The 19,726-nt window shown below is 45.5% G+C and overlaps 1 protein-coding gene across 2 annotated transcripts in view; it reads right to left on the reverse strand.

Moving 5' to 3' along the window:
• Window positions 1-19,726, reverse strand: part of Cdyl2 (chromodomain protein, Y chromosome-like 2) — a 164,269-nt gene that overhangs the window by 101,799 nt on the left and 42,744 nt on the right. Inside the window, exon 1 of one of the 2 annotated variants that reach the window (XM_017312996.2) lies at window positions 2,600-13,144. The exons of the other annotated variant lie outside the window; for it this stretch is intronic. The gene's annotated coding sequence lies outside the window, so the exon portion shown is untranslated. Of the gene's footprint in view, window positions 1-2,599; window positions 13,145-19,726 lie in introns of those variants that run through there. 2 annotated transcript variants of the gene reach the window in all.

The following is a 19,726-nucleotide window of genomic DNA, read 5'->3' on the forward strand; positions in this document are numbered from 1 at the left end:
GATCAGAAAGACTGGGCTAGAGAGCTGGAGAATGTTTACACAAAACATGATTTTCTCAAGGGTTCCACAGACCTGACCACTGGACTACCAGTGGCATGCTCAGAAGCCCCGTACTGCTTCAGAGTAACTTTTACATTAGCTTCCTGTCTCTCCAAAACAGCCCTACGCCAATCAGAGAGCTCTGTGACAGCCCTAGGCCAATCAGAGAGCTCCGTGACAGCTCTAAGCCAATCAGAGAGCTCCGTGACAGCCCTAGGCCAATCAGAGAGCTTCGTGACAGCTCTAAGCCAATCAGGGAGCTCTGTGACCAAGACAGTCTCTTTAAGATCCAGACGCCTCTCCTAGCCAAGTGGGAAAGGTGGGGCCTTGGAATTATAGTGACCAGCGCCAGTGCTTCCCTGGTCAGGGGTCAATGGACTCTCCACATCTGCCCATCTAACCCTGAGCAACCTGCCCTGTACTGCATAGTGCAATGAGCTTGAGACTGCAACACAAGATGGCACTGCTAGCCCTGGGCCAGAGAGGGCGCGGGAGAAAGGGGAGAGGGAAGAGAGGAAGGTGGTTAAGAGCACTGACTGCTCTTCCAGAGGTCCCTGAGTTCAATTCCCAGCAACCACACGGTGGCTCACAACCATCTGTAATGGGATCTGAGCCCTCTTCTTGTGTGTCTGAAGAGAGCTACAGTGTTCTCATATACATAAAATAAATAAATCTTTTTTAAAAAGTTATAAACCCCCGTCTGTCTTATGAGCATCCATTTGTCGGCTCCTGAATCTAACTGCAAGTACACCCCCACCGTCAACCCACTTAGAATTCTCGGCACTTCAAACCCTTCTCATCAGGCTTGTCTCGTCTGAATATTCTAATTTCTAGACAAAACAAGACGCGGAACCATCACCCACAGAGTCGTAACACAAATAACCACTCACACGAGTATGGTCTGAACCTCATTCAAATCACAGCATTTTGTTCCACAACTCACTCATTCATTCATTCATTCATTCATTCACTGTGTGTGTGTGTGTGCTTATGTGTATGTCTGAATGTGTGTGTGCGTGCATGTGTGTGCAGGGGTCAGAGTTCAGCCTCAGGTGTTGTTCCTCAGGATCCATCCACTCTGAAGTATTTTAGATTTATTTCATTTTATGTGTACAAGTGTTTTGTCTGTGTGTACAACATGTGCTTGCCTGATGTTCTCAGAGGCCAGAAGAGGGCGCTGGATTCCCTGGAATTGGAATTTAGGATAATGGTGAGCCACTATATGGGTGTAGGAAATGAAACTCGAGTCCTCTACAAGAACCATAAGTACGGCTGAATCAACTCTCCTGAATTCCCACCTTGTTTTTGGATAAACCGTTTCTCTCCCTGGACCTGGGGCTTGCTGATTAAGCTAAGCTGACAGGTCAACAAGCCTGGGGGTTCTGGGTGGGGGTGGGAGGTCAGGGGACGTCCTCCTGTCTCCATCCCACCAATGCAAACATTACCAGTACAAGTTACTACATCTGGCATTTTACATACAACTCATGTTCTCCTGATGGCAGGGGCACAGACTTTGTCACTTGTGCTATCCGAAGCCCCGCTCTCTATTGTTTATTAAGTTACTAATTTAAGGGGATTTACTTTTAATCATGTAAGTAGCTGTGTGAACATGAGAACAGGTGCCTGCAGAGGCCAGGGACATGGAATCTCCCTGGAGCTGGAGCTGTGGGAAGTACCTGACTTGGGTGCTGGGAATCACACCCGGGACCTCTGGAGGAACATCGCTAGCTCTTCCCACCGGGCAGTCTCTTCAGCCTCCCTGAGTCACTAATTTTTTACTTTTCTAATCCCCAACTCTGTGTGTGTGTGTGGGGGGGGGGGGGTGTCAGAAAGCAACAGAATAGAACTCACCTGTGTGCCCTGTGACAGGGAAGACAAGACAAGCCTGTGACTGAACAGCGGGATCCTGAGAAAAGGAGATGAGGCCTGATGTCTGCTAGGTGGAAGCACCTGGTCACAAGGACCGCATGCAGTAGGACATCATTTGTGTAAAAAGGCAGACCAGGAAAACCCATGGAAAATACACACTTATCAGTGGCTGCCTGGAGCTGGGGGACCTGGTGGGGCTATGCTGCTGGGAGAGGTTCGTGATGGCTCTTTTTGATGACGGAAAATGTCCTAAAATGGCCGTGGCTATGGCTGCTTACATTTAATAAGACGGGTTTTGTTTGTTTGTTTGTTTGTTTAAGTGACTGGTCAGAAAATGTCAGTGGAGAACGGTGCTTGCTAACTAAGCCTAGTGACGTGAGTCTGACTCCCGGGACCCTCATGCCTTTTGCTCAGACTTCCACACTGGTACCATGGAACACGTCCCACTCCCCCAAAACACACAAATAAACATAAGACAAATAAATACTTCAAAAAGGAAAAAAAAATCCACATTGGCTTATGTTGAGGTTAGGCCAGGATTTTCCTCCCAGCCCCATGCTCCCAGAAATAAGACTCAGACTCACAATATATTTACAGACACCCTGGCCATAGAGCTAGGCTCTTCCCTGAATTGATATAACTTAAAATAACCCATTTATTCTGACCTGCATTCTGCTACGTGATTAGTTACCTGTGTTCAGGTACTGGGCATCTGTCTTGTCCCATCTCCCCAGGAAGGAAATCTCCTCGCCTGCCTCTATCCCAGAATTCTTTCTCCTCCCGGATATCCCACCTTCTACCTCCTGGCTAAGCCATAGGTCAGCTAGGCTTTTAATTGACAGGTGGATGTATCCATACAACACACAAGATAGTCTCTCTATTTAATTCCCCTTTGAATGGGAAATTATGTTGAATGTTTTGGTCCAGTGATTGTAGGTATGCGAATAATAAAAATAACAGTAATGTTTATTCAAAAGTTAAAGTTGGCAGGCTGGGAAAATAGCTTTGTTGTTTTTTGGTTTTTTTTTTGTTTGTTTGTTTGTTTGGTTGGTTGGTTTTTGTTTTTTTATGTGGTTGTTAAGCAAGTACCCCCAGGTGATCAGAGCATTTTCCTCAAAGCAACAAATGAAATTTGAATGTGCATAGTGAATGTGCATATCCGGGGCGTTACTCCGCTTCCAAAGAGAGGAAGTACTGATACTTGTGGCGTGAATGAACCCTGAGGACGGTGTCCTGAGGGAAGAAAGCCAGTTTCCAGACTCCTACAGGATTCTACTTCCATGAACTGTCTGGAGTAGTGACATTCTTAGACAGAGACTAGAACAATCACTTCCAGGGGCTGAGGCAGGAGAATGGGGCATGATTTTCATTGACAGTCTCAACTTTGCATGAAAAGAGCTACCTGGATGGGCCACAGGTGAGAGCTATCCGTCACCGTGAACGTTCTTCCTGCCTCTAGCTCTGCTCTTAAAATTGCTTAAGATGACAAATTGCAGTGAACTTGATCACAATTAAAATAGACAGACTGGAAGGATCCAAAGGCTTGAAGGGAGAGAAGGGAAATGATTTCACAGGGAAAAAAAACGGAGAGCAAGAGCCAGAGTCCCTGCAGGACAGGTACAAGGCATAGCCTGGTGCTAGCAGGCTCGTGGCAGCACTCGGCTCATCACTACCTTCTGGGGTGGGCTGGCCTCACCCACAACCTGCCAGCCACACCGCCACCCACACCAACCCTGAAACAAGCCAGCTCAGAGCTCAGGGGGTGGGAGCAGAGTGACTCACTGAGCCATAGAACTCTGACTTCTGACAGAGAAGAGCCCCACCTCACCCCGGCCCCACACCTGTGACCTCTGTCTATACGGTTACCAGAAATGCAGATTTAGGCTCAGCCATCAGGGCAGGGCAGGGCAGGGCAGGGCAGGGCAGCCCAGGCAGTCAGGGACATAATGGAGACACAGTGACCTTCAGGATCCAAGGATGCAGTTCCCTTCATTGTCAGGTCTCCCATGGGTGGGTTTCTGGGGTAAATGGTGTAGGAGGTAGGGAAGACGTGTGAGGAGAAGGCTCATGAAGTGCTCAGAAAATCTAGGAAAAGGCAAGCAGTGAGAGCTGAGGCTGTCACTCGGTTGGGAGGATGTTGAGCTAGCATTAGGGAAGTCCCAGATTCCAGTCCTAGCACCACCTAAACCTGGTCTGATGGGGCACACCCATAATCCCAGTGTTGGGGAAGTGGAGGCGTAAGATCAGAAGTTCTTGGTTTACCGCCAGCCACTTAATGAATTCAAAGTTGAAGGTCAGTCTGGGACATAAGAAAGGATATCTTTAAAAAAGAAAGGGGGGGGGGGAGGGAGGGAAGGAAGGAGGAGGGAGGGCAAGATAGACTGAACTAGGCAGAAGCAAAGCTCACAAGGATCCTGGCTGACATCCTAAGTTATGGTCCATGGAGGGACAGACACTACCAAGACGTAACAAAGCCGGAGGCTGCACTGGCCCCCTTGTTCCCCACCACAAGCCCATCTCATGGCCCATGGTCCACCAGAGGTCCATCTCCACTGTGTAGCTTTCCCTTCTGCAGGAGTAGAGAGTGGGGAGTCAACATCTAATTGGGGGGACAGAGAGAGGCAAAGGAGAAGCCCTGCCTCCCCATCATGGCTATACCGTTTGTGAAGCCCCACCATCATGACTGGAGGACATTTAATACTGTCTTATAACCTCTAAGCAGGGCAACTGAGAAAAAGGAAATAACTATATCAATTAATGTCTATGAAAGAGTCAAAAATAGGACTTTACTATCCAATTGTACATCTCGTTTATTAAGAGACTAAGAAAGACAGAGATTAAAGAAGCAACTTCAGAAATCTGTCTGGTTACCAAAAAATAACAAAAAAAATAAATAAATAACAACCACAAAAAGAACCTTATCAACAACCAGCAGTAACTGCTTAGAAAATATGGTAGGAAAAATACCCTATTTAGAGAAGCAGCAAAAAATATAAAATGCCTGGAAATGAAATTTAACCAAAGTGGGGAAAAGCAGTGCAGGATTCAACGAAGAAATGTGCAAAACGGCAACATATTTTAAAACGCCATTTATACCAAATGGAGATGATTCTATATTTGTGGACGGGAAGTTCATTACTATAAACATGTTAATTTTCTCAAACTCAACTTCAAACTTCGAGCGATTATTAATCAAACTCCCATCTGGAATTTTTTAAACTTCACAAATTTATTTTAAGTAAATAAGAAGCAGAAATAGCCCAGGGGAAATATGTTTAAAAAAAAACTGAATTTAGACTTGTAGTAATATTTATTACAGAAAACTACCATAAAAAGTAGCTCTACTGTAAGCACAAAGAGAAACTGGAATTGTATAAAAAGCACAAAGACATACCTATAGATATATAGTGTATGCCTTGCAGTAAGCAAATATATATACCCCTACACACACAAACACACACACACACACACACAAACACACACACACACACACACATATATAATTTTAAATTCTATATTCATTAAAGTGTATGGAAACCTAGATAAGTAAAAGAAATTATGATGTGTTGCCATCTATGAGTATGAGCCCAGAACTCAAGAATTAAATGTAAAATAAATAAAGGCACACACCAAATAAGCTGCACACAGATTATGGACTTTTTAAACTTACAGAAAAATTCAAAAGGTGTTATGAAATAAAAATTTAAATCTCCAAGATATCAAAACATCATAATCTGGCTTTGAAAAACAAGTGAGAAAAATCCTTGCAACTTAAACTATCTATAAATTAATTGAACTTCACACTTTGGTGAGAAACAGAAACACTCTAAAAAGGACATTTGAGAGCATTAATTGTGGGAAGAAAATATAAATATTAAACAACCAGTACACAAACAAATCTATTACAGCTCACCAGGGTTAAAAGTATGGAAAATGAAAACACTGAATCAGCACTTTTCCCAAATCTGCAAGAATTAAGACAACAGGTGCTTGTCTCTCTCTATGCTAAGAAGATAGACATCAGTGCCTGAATCACTTACAACATTTATGATGGGCAATTTGGCAAAGCCCAGGACAGAGTCTTTGAAGTGGTCCCATCTTTTAGTGAGTAATTTTGCCTTCCGAAAACAGCCTACACACAAAAGCTCTAAACCACCACATGTTGCATGTACCCACAACTGACACAGTTCTGCACTTCCTACCGACTGTCTCATTTACCTCTTAAAAATGAGCTACAAGTTCCAATGTACTGATCTTTTTGCAGATGAGGAAACTAAGGCTCAATAAAACCATCCAAAGTCACACAAAGTTGTGTTTAAGGAGTAGAGCCAGTACCCAGACACTGGAAGTATGCCTGTCCAGGATACCACTAAAGAAGCAGCCATACCAATAGCAAAAGCTTTGGCATAAGCACAGAATAAAATCAACAGATGGATAAGTAGGTGATTGGTGTGTGAGTGCTGACATGGACAGATGATGCATTTATAGATAGATGGATAGATAATTTGGATAGATGAATAGATGGATGAGTGGGTGGATTATGGGAGAATTGATGGGTGGGTGGATGAGCAAATGGATGCGTGAAGGGATGGATGGACATATGGATGTATGGACAGATGGATGGATGGATGGTGGATGATGGATGGATGGATGATGATGGATGGGTAGAGATTTGGATGGGTAAATGGATGGATGGACAGATGGATGGATGATGATAGATGGGTAGATGGATGGATGGACAGACAAACGGATGATGGATAGATGGATGGTAGATGGTCAAATGGATAGATAGATGGACAAATGGATAGATGGACGGATAAGTGGATGGATGATGGATGGATTCATGGATGGTGGATGGATGGGCATATGGATGGATAGATGGATGATAGATTGATGGATGGATGGACATTTGGATGGGTGGGTGGGTGGGTGGATGGATGGATGGACATTTGGATGGGGGGGTGGATGGATGGATGGATGGATGGATGGATGGATAGACATTTGGATGGGTGGGTGGGTGGATGGATGGATGGATGGACATTTGGATGGGTGGGTGGGTGGGTGGATGGACATTTGGATGGGTGGGTGGGTGGGTGGGTGGGTGGAAGGATGGATGAACATTTGGATGGGTGGGTGGGTGGGTGGGTGGAAGGATGGATGGACATTTGGATGGGTGGGTGGGTGGACATTTGGATGGGTGGGTGGGTGGATGGATGAATGGATGATGGATGATGATGGATGGGTAGATGGATTGGTGGACAGATGAATGGTGGATGGACAGATAGATGGATGAGTAGATGGATGAGTGGACAAGTGGATGGGTAGAAGGATAAATGAGTAACAGGATTGAAATACAGGTGGGTGAGTGAATGGGTGGGTACATGAATGACCCAAAGTACAAAGCATTCATTTGAGTTATGTCTCTGTTTTGATTTTCACTCACATATTCTAGATATTAGCTTCATAGTAGGCCAAGTTCCAATTATTTTTTACGTCCTTACTAAAACAGGCAGGAAACAAGCAGCAAGACCCAATCCCCCTCCCAGAAATAGAGCCTTAAGTGGGAAGTGCAGGCACCGTGAGCTCATTCCTTGAACCAGAAGCAGGCATCTTCTCTGGTCCTTAGAACCTCTCTGCTTCATAAAACAAAGCCCGTAAGCCACAAAGTATCTAACTCCTCCAGGAACCCCAAATGAAAGGCCACCAACTATAGACAAGAGACACTCACTCAACTAAAAGGTCGTACCCGTGAGTGGACTGGAGGGTATACGATACATACAGGAGCCTTCAGAATGAAATATGTTCCCTAAACCTTCCTTAGCCATGGGTCTCATACATACCCCAGACTCCAAAACGGCACAACACTGTGAGCTCTCTGTCATCCTTTAAAACCAAGTAAAAATCATTTTGTATAATACACTGTATTAGTCTGAAAAAGTTATTCTTGAGACGAGGTCTCATTGTGTATTCCAGGAGGGCCTTAAAATTACCATCCTCCCAAGTACTAGGATTATAGGCATATTCCACCATGCTTTTTATTTTTTAACTCTTGAAAATCTGATTAAGAGTGAAGCCAACTGGCAGGTGAAGGCCACACCCTGGTGACCAGAAGACACATGCTTATGGGCACAGGCTCGGTTCCTGGTAGAGGTTAAATAATTGCAGATAGCGGTTTCCATGGCAGTGAGATTATACTACCTATACTGCTTCTGCTGATGCTCCAGAGACAAAACTGAACAGTCCGTGTGAGTGTACCCAGACACCCCAACTCACCTATCCATTCATTTTACATTTTCAAGCCCCTGGGAGTTAGGAATTACTCGACCCAATTTAAAAGTATGACGGCTGACTGTCATCGTCAACGTGACTGGATCAAATCAACTAAGAGATAAACTGGCAGGGACTCCTGTGAGAAATTTTCTTGATCAGGTTATTTAAAAACAACAACAACAAAACCTCACCCTAAATGTGAGCCGTGTCTGCTGGCACCCAGGGCAAGCGCAGGTACGGGGACAGAACCTGAGTTTCTTCCTCTTTCTGGCCCTAGCTTTCCCATCTCCTTGGCTGAGACCTGCCGTTGCCGGAGACTCTTTCCCTATCACGTTCTGAGTCCCTGACCGCACTTCCCACCATGATCCTTTCCTTTAAGACTCCTCCTTCCCAATTCTGACCTCAGACTTTGGTAGGGAGCAAGGTGGTATCCCGATAAAGAGGAGCACACCATTATCGGGCATATTGTACCTGTGGGGTCGACACAGCAAACGACTGTATGGCTCAACAAGCTCTGGCAGGCTGTCTTCCCCACTGTCAGGTTGACAGGATAGGATGGGAATAGCTTTGCCTTTGTGACAACATCCTGCTTCTTCCTGCTTGAGAAAGGGACCAAGCTGCCCGACCCTGCTCAGCTCTCTTGCTGTGAGCTGCAATCCCAGCAGCCTGAATTAATGGCACCAGCCACTACTTTACCCAACCGGAATCTCTGCAAACTAGCACCAAGCTGTCCCTTTAGAGCCACAAATATACAGAATCCCTGAATTTGGGGGACTTACTGATGCGAGATAAAAACTCTTTAGTTAAAACCCCAGTACCCAGCTAACAAGCCTCCTCAGAGTCTTCATCTATGTGGCCACCCCCAGGAGGCACCTAGACATAGCACCTTGCCCGCTGAATAGAGTGATTCAGATGAGATGCCCAAGGCACCCACCCTCTCAGGGGTCCTACAGGTGGCATGTGGAGGTCTGGGAGGTTTTAGGTAAGACTCTATCTGTGGTTCCTCCACAACACCAGACAGGGCCTCTGTGTCAGAAAAGCATCTGGGGACCCAATGCCCATTCCCTTGGCAACCAGTGACCCCATGGCAAGGAGTCAAATGAAACCCAGCACAAAATGGGATGCAGGAATCCAGCCTGCCCACTAGGTAGCTTCGTGGCATTGGGAAAGCCACCTCACCTTTCTGTGCTTGAGTGCCTAGCTTACATAGGGAGGATGAAAACAGAAAACCCAGGAACCCAGGTGGTGGGCAAAAAAAGAGAGAGAGAGAAAAGAAGGAAGGAAGAGAGGAAGGAAAGAAGGAAGGAAGGAAGGAAGGAAGGAAGGAAGGAAGGAAGGAAGGAAGGAAGGAAGGAAGGAAGGAGAAACACTTTCATAGATGTGGTATGAGAGTTAAATAAGATAAGACTTATAAAAAGCCCCCAAGGGGCTGGAGAGATGGCTCAGCGGTTAAGAGCACTGACTGCTCTTCCGAAAGTCCTGAGTTCAATTCCCAGCGACCACATGGTGACTCACAACCATCTGTAATGGGATCTGATGCCCTCTTCTGGTGCGTTTGAAGACAGCTATAGTGTACTCATATACATAAAAATCAATTAATAAATAAATCTTTAAAAGAACAAAGAAAAAACTAAAATAATAAATAAATAGCCCCAAATGATGTCTGCATATAGTTGCTCAGTGAATGTCAGCTCTTACTACAACCACCTCTACCTAGAGTTCAGGACAACAGACATGACCACAAACAAGTCAGCAATCTATAAGAAGCAAGCTCAGCCTCAAATTTAGCTTTCCAGAGCAAAACCCATGGCTGAAGCATCCATCACCCTGTAAGGCCTGAGTGGAAAATTGCATCAATCCTACCTCTGGCCAGAATTTCATACCACAGGAACCTCACACTGTCTCTCCGACTCAGTGAGGGATGAGCAGGGAGTTCCAACAGGACACTAGTCTGTGCAAGGTGAGTTATATGCCACTACTAGCCCGTGACATGCACCTAGTGTCCAAAGACGGGCAAGCCTGCTCTAAGTGCTTGAAGAGGGTAGAAGGCATGAACCTCACAAGACTTGATCTGTCTCTAAGACTTTCCATCTTCCCTTAGCTCCAGTGTGAAACAACTTCCCAAAAGCTGCATGTCCACAGTGTCCACTGCACTCATGTAACAAAAAAAAGGTAGTGATTCTCATTGTCTCCTGCAAACAATGAAGCCTGGAATCCCATTTGTATCCATCAGGGTCACGAGTTATAGTCCTGGAGTCTTTACAGGTGTAGTCCAGCTAGTCCAACCATAACTGCCATAACAACCATAACTGCCTACCAAAAGAAGGTCCAAGACTCCAGCAGCTGCTCAGTCCAAAGGGGTAGATATCTCAGCTGGTCATCAGCATGTGCTGGAATCCTGAAGAAACAGGCTGTAACTCCTAAAGGCTTGAAAGCAAGAGTGAGAGCAAGCAGGAAAAGGAGAGAGCCAGCTTCCCTCTCCTTTTGTAAAAACCCTCCCAGGCGTGCCCAGTCATTTGGGTTTTAGTTAATTCCAGAAGTAGTGAAGTTGACCGTCAAGAGTAGGCATCACACCATTGTACCATCTGAGTGGAATTAGGAGCCAGGAGCACAACAAATAGTCACAAAATTATCCAACCCCACTGCCCTGGGGAGAAATGACTTTTCAATAATGTGGGCTCAGCAGAGGTTGGCCTTGTGGGATGAAAACAACTTCTTCCGCCATGATCTCGCTCCGTGTGGCACCAGGGCCAGCGGTGACTCTTGGTCTCTTCCACTTAGACTATAAACATGGATTCTATGCAATCTTCACCCTATCCTCTCAAGAGCTCTGGAATGTCCCAATTGTTCTGAGCACCAAAGATGGCTGAAAGGAGCCTCAAGAGTGTAAAGCAGGAAGCTAAGTAACCATGAACAGTGACCAAGTGGGAGCCCCCAGATACCCCAGGGGAGAATCACATCATACAGGGAAGAATTTATTACCCACGCACACCTTCACTTTTCATACACCATTGGCATAGTTGGAGTTTCTACTGCTAGTAAGACAGCATGACCATGAAAACCCTTAAGAAAAGCATTTCTGAGGCGTAAGCTTACAGGTTCAGAGGTCCAGCCCATTATCATCATGGTAGGAAGCGTGGCAGGACACAGGCAGATATGGTGCTGGAGAGGGAGCTTAGAGTTCTACATCTGGATCCATAGGCAGCCAGGAAAGAGATGGAGAGAGCCACTGGACCCAGCTTGGGCATTTCAAATCTCCAAGTCCATCGCCAGTGAGACACCTCCTCCAACAAGGTCATATTAACTCTAACAAGTTCACACCCCCTAATGCCACTTCCTAAGCATTCAAATATGAGTCTACAGGGCGGGGGGTGGGGGGAGCTTCTTATTCAAGCCACACGAGCATAGGAGAATCTCTCGGTACCCCAAAGGAAAGTAATCCAACAAACGGGCTGGATTTAAGAAAATTGGGGGGAGGTCCCCAATCTTTATTTGCATTCCAGTCCTCCAAACCCCTCGTTAATGAGGCATTCACTGTTAGAGGGATCTGGGTTCAGATCTAGGCTTGACAACTCAAGTTTACACACCTGAACGACACCTAGTTTCCAAGGTCAGGGAAAGGATTTTAAAATAGCTTGATGAAATGAAAACGCTCACTGGATGCTTACAGTCACTGGCCATGGTGTTTGGTCCACTGTCTTCTAGAATATTCCTTCTAGCACCGGGATTGGGACCCTTTCTCCTCCTAATAATCTACAGCCAGATAAGTGCACACTACAGAAGTTATTACAAGCACCATAGCCATACACTCTTCCTGAATACAGAATCAAGAGGCTTTACCTCTCAGACTCAAAGCCTCACTCCCCTACCAGCTCACATCTCCTCCTGAACACACTCTTGTGTCTCCATCCTCCCCACTTGCCTGTGACTGGAACCTTCCTACCCCTGCCCGTGCAGAAGCCCTAATTTATACCTGGAGACTTTGATCAGACAGGGAAAGCACAAGCCTTCCTTGATTCTTTACACCCAAACGCTGTGTTTATTGATCTCCACTGCAGCAGGAACCCTTTGAAAGCAGAGCCCAGGGAGCCTAGGACCCCAGCCCTCAGCACAGCGTGCAGCATGTGGCACTTGGCGGAGTCAAGTTTAACTGCTCTTCATGCTGGCTGGAGATTCCAGCCTGCTGATCAGGTACAAAGGGAAGCCAGTCGGATATAGCACCGGAGGCTCTACTATTTAACATTTACGTAGATACACTGCGCTGGAGTCCGTGTAACTTCCAAAGACTTGGTTTATACAAACCAAGAACAGGGAGAATATAACATGAGGAGAACAGCTCAATACATGTATTATCAGCATTCCTACCTGACCCCATCTTTTTCTCCAGGGTTTTTTTTTTCCTTTGTAGTGTTGGGCCTTGAACATGACTCTCAGGGCCATGAGCATGCTCCAAAGAACACCACCACTGAACTAGACTGCCAACCCCCTATCAACTTTTGATCTTTGACCTTGAAATAGCCCTGATGCCCAATCCCCTGACTTTTAACTCTATGCTTAGGAGATCTAGGTAAGAGATCAAGAAAGGGGCTCCAAGATAGCTCACCTTGCTACAAACACACCCATCTAAGAGGGGGACGTCATACAAGGGGCTAATTGTGTCTTCTCTCTGCGTGCAGTACAAGTTTGTCATAAAGACCATTTATAATGGACAGATAAAGTCAGTGGGAGCCTAGCACTGACAGGTAAGATGTAAAACAGATGTAAGTCCCTATGGACAGCACAGCTCCCACTGTGCCTACGTAACACAAGCAACAGCAGAGGAAAACTCAGCCACAATGACCAGAGTAGACAATCATGACAGGTGGTTCCATGTTTCTTATCACTTCAACTTTCATTTTCAATTGCTCTCTAGTAGTCCTGCTTTATGAATTAAAAAGAAAAGGAAAGGAAAGGAAAGGAAAGGAAAGGAAAGGGAAAGGGAAAGGGAAAGGGAAAGGGAAAGGGAAAGGGAAAGGGAAAGGGAAAGGGAAAGGGAAAGGGAAAGGGAAAGGGAAAGGGAAAGGGAAAGGGAAAGGGAAAGGGAAAGGGAAAGGGAAAGGGAAAGAAAAGAAAAGAAAAGAAAAGAAAAGAAACTCTACTGAATGCCTAGTGGTATTTTAGGTAGGACCATTGATGATTTTTAAAACTGTTAGCACACATATAAATTATTAGAAATGCAGGAAAGGGCTGACAGTTGATCTGTCGTAGTCAACTTTGCACAATAATGAACAGGGAACACAGGTTTTGAAATGGCATTGGAGAAAAAAAACTATTTCCATGAAAGATAAAAATTTTAAAGAATAAAAATAAAATGGCATTGGAATGTTAGGATGATTTCTTCAAAAGAAATAATAAAGGCCAAACCCTAGAAACTTAAACAGATATTTTCTCTATGCATAAAAACATTTTTCAAATGACTAATTTATCGGCTATATTTCTCATTGCTGTGACCAAAGCAACTTTGCTAAAGAAAGACTGATTTTGACTCATAGTGGGAGGGGCTGTAGTCCACCGTGTAAGCAAGGAATGGCAGTGAGTAGCTGTCTTAGGGTTCTACTGCTGTGAGCAGGCACCATGACCAAAGCAAGCCTTATAAGGACAATATTTAACTAGGGCTGTCTAACAGGTTCAGAGGTTCAGTCCATTATCATCAAGGCAGTAGCATGGCAGCATCCAGGCAGGCATGGTGCAGGAGAAGCTGAGAGTTCTACATCTTCATCTGAAGCCGGCTAGTGGAAGACTGACTTCCAGGCAGCTAGGACTAGGGTATTAAAGCCCATGCCCACAGTGACACACCCACTCCAACAAGGCCACACCTCCAAATATTGCCATTTCCTGGGCCAAGCATATACAAACCATCACAGTGGCTTATTCATATCTAGTTGGATCAGAAAAAAAGAGAGAGGGGACATAGTACTTACCATGTTTTCTCCTTGTGCCCTTTTTACAAAGTCTGGGCCACCAGCCCATGGGATGGTGGTACCCATATCCAGGCTGAGTTTTCCTTCATCAGGAAACACCCTCACAGGTACACCCAGAGATATGTCTCCTGGGTAATTCTGGATCCAGTCCAATGGACTGAAAAGCTGGCTCAGTGGGTAACAGCGGTTCAGAGCATCTTTGGTAAACGGTCACAGATGGTATTGCATCCCTGGATGGCCTCACATGCCTGTAACTCCTGTAACTGCCAGGGGCTAGGCAAAGCAGATTAGTGGGGCTTGCTGGCCACCAGCCTCGCTCCTGACTTAGTGAGAGACCCTATCTCAAGAGTATAAGAAAGAGAATGACAGAGAAGGACATCCAATTTCCTCCTCTGGTCTCCACAAGCAAGTTCACAGGGGCAGGCACACTCACACACACACACACACACACACACACACACACTCACACACACACACACACACACATATATGCCATACATACATCATACACACACACACATCTCACACACACACATTTCAAATCCCAGCAACCACACAGTGGCTCACAGCCATCTGTAATGGGTTCCAATGCCCTCTTCTGGTGTGTCTGAGGACAGCTACAGTGTACTCATATACATAAAATAAATAAATAAAATCTTTTAAATATAAAAAAATCAAATTATAAGCTCCATTCAAAATAGTAATAGCTCCTACATATACCAGAGCTCTTCCCATGAGCCAAAGCTGGGCTCAGAGGGAAACAAATATCCCTGCATAAAAACTGCTCGGTACGGTTAAAACAGATGGAAGTATGTAACACACAAGTTTGGAAAGCATATCATGATCAATAGCATCGCCCTCATCAAAGAAGGAGGAAGGGATTAATCTTAAGTGCAAAATAACTAAAAGGAATGGATAGTAAACACGGTAGGCTGGGAGCTGAGAGCAAGGCTCAGTAGCATGCACTTTCCAGCATTCAAGGCCCCGGGCTCAGTCTCTCCACACTGCAAAAAGCTAAATACACAAGTAAATATGAGACTACATCAAAACGCTAGCTGTCAGTCCTTAAAATCTGATTTTAAATAGCAAACAAACAAAATCAAGGGAGAGCAGGCCAAAGGAGCTCCCTGCAGGAAGGTAGGTCCATCCTAACTATGATAAAGAGATGGGAGGGATGATTAATTAATCCCTTTCATGAGAGACTGTTACTTTGCCCTCTCAAAACTCCTTCTCCTGGTGTAGTTCCTATGAACCACCAAAGTCTGTTGGATCTGCCCGGGTTTCTAAGTCCTGACTCGGGAAGGAATAACTTGCCCCCTTTCCTTCCTTTAGGTCAGCAGTTGAGCATGCTTGCTTTGCCTCTTGATCATGTGGACCAGAGCTCAGATCCCAGCACATATATCCCATGGCTCACAACCAACTGTATAACTCCAGCTTCAAGGAATACGATGCCCTCTTCTGTCCCACGTAGGCACTGAACTCCCACACATACAGACATAGACAACCATACCAAAAGAGGTGGAGGAGGATTTAAAACATTGGTTCTCAACCTATGAGTCTCAACTCAATCTTTTCACAAAGGCCACCTAAGACCACCAGAAAACCCAAATATTTACATTATGATTCTTAACAGTAACAACATTACAGTTATGAAGTAGCAATAAAATTTATTTTATGGTTTGGGGTCAGCACAACATGACGAAGGACTGTTATCAAAGGGGCACAGCATTAGGAAGGTTGCGACGTTGGGTTAAAGAGTAATATCCAGACAAGGAGCGGAGATCAAAAAGGCAGAAATATAAAACCAGAACAGAAACAGGCACAGGAAACAGGATTTCAAAAAACGGTATATGCTTAATATGGAGTCCCAGAAGAGGAAGAAGGAAAGAAAAGAAGAAAAATGGAAGAAGCATTATGTAAAGTGATAATTAGCAAGTATTTCTAAAAATAAAGAGACTATGAAGTCACAGAGATCTCAAGTAGATTACATAAAAACAAATTCTCAAAAGCGGCCGGATGAGGGAGAGGAGGGGAGGTTGCATTGTCTTAGGAGGGAGAGTGGAGTGGCTATGAGGGAACAGCAGAGATGCCAGTGAAAACAACAGAAGTCCTGAGAGGACGCACAGGGCACTAAGGATCCTTTATGGAAATATTCTGGAAAAGGGTACAATAAAGCTATTTTGGGATGCGCAGTGCAGGGACACGCCACTGGCCAGGTTTAACTGTGCTGGTGAGTGTTTAACTGAAGAGAAAAGGCCTTGATGTTTAAAAGTATCTGCTGATTTCTGTGTCATACACACTCCCATCCTGGCTGGCTTCTAAGTGACCCAGGTAACAACATGAGCTGAAGCATCCAGAGAGAGAGGCTGGCTGTGGCATGCAAGGGTCACTGGCAGAACTAGAGAGAATCCTTTTGAGAAGAAGGGCCATTCTCTCATCCTGGAAGCTCAATGTGCCAGGAAGAACAAAGACCAGAAAGAATATAGATGTGACTGAACCCAAACTAATACTTAGTCACAGAGCAATGAACAGTACAGGAGGCCATCAAAATCAATGAAGAAGGGGCCAGAGATATGGCTCAGTGGTTAAGGGCATTGGTTGCTGCTCTTCTATAGGACCCAAGTTCGATTCCCAGCACCTACATGGTACTTCACAGCCATCCATAACTCTAGTTACGGTGACCCAACATGCTCCTTTGGCCTCTATGAACATGAGGCACACATGTGGTACGTGTGTCAATCTTTTTTGAAAACGTCGATATAGAATCAAGAGACACGATGACATTAACGCAGAAGGAAGAAATGGGGAGGAGAATGGTTAGTTACTGGGATGAAATATACTCTAGACCCAAGATTTAGGACACCTGATGCTATGAGGCTGAGGGGCCCAGCTCCTAAGATGGCACTGCCTGCTGTGGCTCCCTGCGGTTGGTTCCCACCACCTACTGTTCCAGGGAGCTGAGGACTCTAATAGCTGTCAAGTGACAGAGCTGCTGGTGGTTAAAAGACTCAAGGTCTGCCTTCCAACACGTGAAGCAGTAAACCTTTGACTCCTGAGTCCTAGAGCTGGAAGCCTCTGGGTCTCTCAGTAAAGGCCCCAGGCAGTAGGCACTCGAGAGCCCAGGGCTGTCAGCACTGCAAAAGCTGCTTGTCACCAAGCCATGATTCCTATCTTGGTAGGACACAAGGACCCCAGCCAGCTGACCAACACCAGGTGCTGTTTCCAAAGATATGATGTGGAGGACAGATAAAACGCCCTCCCCAGAGGGTTTTGATTCAACGGGGAGAGTAGAGATGTTTTATCAAGTTAATATAGTGTGGCTAGGGAAAGCGCCGGAGAAGTAAAAGGAATGAATGTTATAAATACCAGAAAGGCCAATAAAAACAGTCTTGTTAGCCACAGTCCCCCTACTGCACAATAAAGCACCAGAGCTCGGTCCCACGGACTGACTGCACAGAACAAAGATGGTGTGTGTGTGTATTAGAGACCAGCAAGATGACTCACTTGCCACCCAGACCCGGTGACCCAAGTTCATTCCATGGGACTCACATGGAGGAGGGAGAGGATCAACTTCAAAAGTTGTTCTCTGACCTCCATATGTTGTGGACACACACACAGAGCAAGCAACTAAAAAGAGGAGCAGCACAAAAGAATGTCCTGGACCATCCTGAGAAGTTCCTGGCCCAGGTGACGGGACTGAGAGGCCAAAGAGGGGGCAGCTGCAGAGCTCTATCTTGTACATCATTTTAATAGATTCCTGTAAGGTGGCCCTCAAGCCTTTTCACATGGCTGAGGTTAAGCGCCTCACACCAGCATAGGCATGTCCCCATGAGGTAGACCAGATGTCTCCTGAATAAGCTCATCTACATCCCAGTCAGCAGCCAGCTTTCCCTCAGCTTTCCCTAGCTTGGAACCTTACACCAAGTATTTAACCGATCTCTGGAATGGCAGAAGACTTGGAAGCTAACAGGTAATGGGCAAAATGACAGACCGCAAAAGCAGCAGATACACCTCCATAAAAATCATGAAACTTTGGCGATGTAGAAGGAGGAGGCTGAGTGCCTTCAACAAAGCTAGCAAGATCCGAAATCACCACAATAAAACTCCAGTGAGCCCATAATCCAAACACTTCAACCCCAATTATGAAGTCATTGCCACGAGGTGGGAACAGTCTGGGGGGTGTTCTTCAGAGAATGGACCACAGAGTTGCTGTATACGTCCACCATTTCAAGGTATGTACCAAGAACTGCAGGAAGCCTCCATATACACAAAAGCCTGCACACAGGTCGGTGGCAGCACTACTCACAGAAGCCAAAACGTGAGAATAGTACAAATGTCTGTTAGCAAAAACGTGGTCTATCCATAAAGTGTGATACCCATCAACATGAGAACGGATGAGCTGATGCGTGCTACCACGTGACCTTCCTTTGAAAACATGGTTAAGAAGCAGCTAGTGGGAATGGAGACATGGCTCTGGGTTAAGAGTGCATACTGACTTTACAGAGGACCCAGGCTCTATTCCCAGCACAGCCCACAAGCACCTGTAACCTATAACCACAATTCCCCACTTCGGGATTCAGCAGGCACCTCTACTCATGTGCATGTATTCACACACACACATACACACACACACACACACATGCAACAGCAGGCACCTATACACATGTGCATGTATTCACACACACACACACATGCAACAGCAGTCACCTATACACATGTGCATGTATTCACACAGACACACACAGACACACACATACACACATGCAACAGCAGGCACCTATACACATGTGCATGTATTCACACACACACACATGCAACAGCAGGCATCTATACTCATGTACATGTGTGTGAATACATGCACACATGTGCTAATATGCTTTAGGAAAAAACCCACTATCCAGGTCTCTGTGAGTTCAAGACCAGCCTAATAAACATAGTGAGTTCCAGGCCAGGTAGAGCTACATAGTATGAGATCTTGTCTCAAAAAAGTAAAAGGAAAATTTGCCACCCATTGCACAGCTGCTTCATGAGAGAAGTAGGCTAGGAAGTTCTCTGATGTGGCCCCAGAACATGAACACCTGTCTGTCTCTCTGTCTCTGTCTGTCTGTCTGTCTCTGTCTCTGTCTCTCTCTGTCTCTCTCTCTCTCTCACTCACACACACACACACACACACACACACACATACATGGGGGGAAGGCCTCTCAAACTCCCTCAGAAGACACAGCAGGATCAACTTCCTAGACAGTAGAACTTACACCCCAGTCCTCAGCAAATACATAGATGAGTCAATCTCTTCCTGTTTCCCCAGTCATTAAACCACACCACAGAGCAGCCCACTGCATCCTGCGCACCCCTCTCAAAAACTTCTCTGAGCATAGCATGCATTACTTGGAAGACACTAACTATATTCAGCTGCATGACCGAGGAAGGAGAGCTTAATTTTATTTATGACTTTTAACAGGTGTTTAATGCAGTGCCGAGAATGCCTATAGCCGTTTGTTCCAGGATGGGGTTCTCGCTGCATACCAACTCCTGAACAGAAAAACAGAACTGGCTAAATGAAGGGCCACCAGGTGGTCATAAAACAT

The sequence above is a fragment of the Mus musculus genome, chromosome 8 (assembly GCF_000001635.26).
Source record: "Mus musculus strain C57BL/6J chromosome 8, GRCm38.p6 C57BL/6J".
Classification (NCBI taxonomy): Eukaryota; Metazoa; Chordata; class Mammalia; order Rodentia; family Muridae; genus Mus; species Mus musculus.